The sequence below is a fragment of the Trematomus bernacchii genome, unplaced genomic scaffold (assembly GCF_902827165.1).
Source record: "Trematomus bernacchii unplaced genomic scaffold, fTreBer1.1, whole genome shotgun sequence".
In the NCBI taxonomy this organism is placed as follows: domain Eukaryota; kingdom Metazoa; phylum Chordata; class Actinopteri; order Perciformes; family Nototheniidae; genus Trematomus; species Trematomus bernacchii.
Window position 1 is genome coordinate 5,416,474 of NW_022987524.1, and position 3,766 is coordinate 5,420,239.

Consider the following 3,766-nt stretch of genomic DNA (forward strand, 5'->3'; position numbering starts at 1 on the left):
GGCGCCCTTAATAACATTTATTATTATTATTATTATCTATTTTCCGAACCAACCCTGGACCCACCTGGGTGGCAAAGGGTTATTTGTGTCCTCATAGAGGTCTAATAGCCTATTCACAACTGCGTGTAGTTTTGTGGAAAATATCTGGCTCTTACATTTCATCTGAGTTTATGTGATTTCATCACTATGAGTGACAGATATAAGGATTATCGATAGTTTTTAAGAAAGTCTTAAATATTGTGGTCACACCTGATCACACCTTGTTAAGATCCATGCAAGCCAGACCACATACAGACATGGTACTCGCCAGCCAAATGTCAAATTCAAATGTTATGCTTATGTTGTGCTCAATTAAACAATATGGTTTAAATGCAGACTACTCAATCAATATGCAACTGTAAAATATGTTCTGCTAGCTGAATGTAAAACATTGTTGTAAATATAATGAGGCCATCTTTATTCATCTCCCCAGTCCATTCAGTCATCCATCTTGGTTTGTGCCGAATTTACTTCCTCTCATGCCCACCTTTGGCTAAATTGTTAAATAGACAGGCTACTCTTAGCTCCATCACTTGGATTGTTTGAATCCATGGGGTCATTTGGGCGCAGTATCTGTCAAAAATAAGAGAGAAGTTATTCTAAAAACAAACAGAATGACAATACACGTCATGTACATGCATAACCCAGTGGCCCTGCCAGGCATGTGAGAGGCAATCGAGCAATCATACAGACAAGGTCAGGCATTGCAAACAAGGAAAGACAAAGAAACAGTAAGGAATGGTGACTGGATAGAAGGTTCAGTCACTGTAAAATAATTGTTTGGCTTCCAATCAAAAGAGTTCCCGGTGATACTGCCTCAGGATTTTTCAGAAACTCAGGATTCGATAATACAATTTGTTATGTTAAAGTATACTATTTTCTCTAAAGTATTTTCCAACATGCATGCAGATTTTAAGAAGTATACAGTGCGATAAAGTGTTGTTGATTTCTAGAGTTTTAGACCGTTCCACTTTTGAAATGGTATGCCAGAAATGTTGATGTCTTTATTATGCAGGTCAGAATAAATCCAGTAAAGAACAAAGATAAAATGGTTTGCTTAGAAGCACAGAGGCATTGTGCTTTTCAGGATAAGTTGGTCATAATTGAGACTAATGATATGAATCTCACAATAAACCATTTGGTGTATTGCTTGGCATAATTTGTAGGTCAGTATCACTGAAAACAGGTCATTCATTTTAAGACAAATTAGAGATAATAAATATTCTGCCCAAAAGGGAAAATAAAGGGGATTTTCTGCTCAGCAAAAGTCTTAAAGATTCGGCTGATTATTAACAACTGTATGGATATCCTTATTAATTGTGCAACTGAAGTTCAGTCATGTTAGCTTCCTACTCTGTTAATACAGGGCTGTTTGTGTCTCAAGCCTCCTAAGGAAATAATAAAAATGTTCATTTTATGGCTAACCCTATGTATCCATCGGCAACTATGCTCGCAATAAGTAGAGAAAAGGAAGCAAATGATGCGTTACATGTTAACTCACAACAGATTGTTGGAGTAGTTTTTCTGCTTTGGATGGAGATAAAAGTCTGGTTTGTTGGCAGCAGGTAACCTTTCTCCAACCAAGTGGGTTCCCTGCTTCTCAGACTTAAACCCCCATAGGCTCTCTGTGTTTCTTCTCCCAATCTTTTTAACGTCAGTCTCTTTTCTTATTTAACTTTCTGGCTGGTATTAAGCGTGACTTATAAAGTCAGAGCAACAGAGCATATAGTATGAGATATTGCCCGTAGGTAACTGTATATCATTAGGTAAATCATGTGTGATATGTTCTTCCTCTTTCCCGCCCGTCTCTTCAAGCCACTTGACAATAGAAGACAAACGCAGCACTGCCAACAATAAGTTGCACTATCCCCATTTTTGGGACCATTGGAGCAAAATCATGGCCTCAGAAAGACTAAATACCAACAAAGTTTTCAAGCTTATAAGGCTATATGTTTAAGCAGATCATTTACATAAAGAAGGTTTTATTTTTCAATTTAAAGTCAGAGCATCAACAAAGTCATCAGGATGCATCCTCTGGGGACCATGAATGTTGTCATGCCGATCAAATCAAATCATCAAAAAGTCAAATAAAATTGTATTCATACACCTTTACACAAAACACATTTGTCTGAGGGGGCTTTACAGATAACAGATTAACAAACATGAATGACACTGTGTAAGATATAACAAAAAACAAGAATATAATATATGTTTATATAATGTAAAATACAAATAGAGTAAAATCAAATGAAATACATTACAATAAAAATACAATAAAAATATAAACCAGGATAATATAATAACCATAATAATGCCATTGTGTGCAAAAATCAACTCTGCATAACCAGTTATTTTACTTTTGATACTTGAAGTATCTGAAAATACGTCTGTACTTTTACTTAAAGTGGACCTATCATGCTACATTTAAATGATATATTGTAGGGCCATACCTATATAAGGTATATTTATACGTTTCTGTTTTAAAAATACCAAACAGATCATGCATTTTAGCCATGCCTCATTTCACTCTATTTGCTGTTCTCCAGCCGCTCTGATCAAGTCAGAAGAGGGGGAGAAAAATAGATCTCCGTCCTCCGTGTTTTATTATAGCCTATTATTATATAGAGTCGTTATTCATTTGTTTTAAAGCTCAATAAATAACAAAGAAGACCTTTGACCAGCACTTTTCTTATTTTGTCCGGAAGATTTAAACTTTAACGGACATCTTGACCGGCGAAAGAAACTGAAACTGAAACTCTGCCGCACAGTCCCCTCGTTCCTTGGAAGAGGCGGAGAGGTGGGTGTTTGTCATCTGCTAGTGGACTAACTGGAGAGAATTACAGTGCTTGCCTCGACGGGGAGGGATTGCATTGAATTAAAGCAGCAGGAGCAAACGCTTGCCTCGGGGAGGGAGAAAAAAAGCCACAGCGGAGAATAAACAGAAGGGTAACCATGGTAACCATGCGCGGGAAGTCTTCTTCGCTGCTTTTGTGGCAGACTACAGCGCCACTTACAGGCCTGGCATATGTACTACAGCGTCTCTAGCGCTTTCGAGCGGCAATGGCCGGCCGTGGCCCAACCCCACATTCCCCTGATAGGTGGAGAGTTGGCCCAATAGCCGTAGCGCCACTGTCCTGACGTCAGGACAGTGTTCAAATCTGGATCAGTTTTGATCAGATCCGTTGCAGCCCCTTTTTTAGAGATTTGGGTATGGAGGAAAATAGAGAGGGTTGTGTTTTCTGTCACTTGGTGAGTTCCCTGGAACACCGGGGACACATATTCATGTATAAAAGACGTACAAAAGTGCATTTTGCATGATAGGTCCCCTTTAAGTAACAATTGAAATCAGGACTTCTACTTCAGTGGAGTGTTTAACCCTTTGGAGTCCTGGGCTAATTTGTCCGTTTTCGCATACTTTTGATTTGTCTTACTAAACCCCATTAAGAAATGTTTGGCATGTCAATGTTTGGTATCTTTCTTTTAAGGATAACCTCACCTATATAACCTGATAGTTATTTCTTTCATTTTGAGATACTATATGAACATTATGGACCCAAAATCACAAAAAAACGTAAAAATTGATTTTGAAAATGATATTATTTTTCATATAGGTAACACAAACATGTACAACGAAACAATTTGAAAGCTGAAAATAGATACATGGGATGTCACTATGATAATGTGAAAGTTTGATTGAGGTAGCATGAACCTATATACACATTTTATG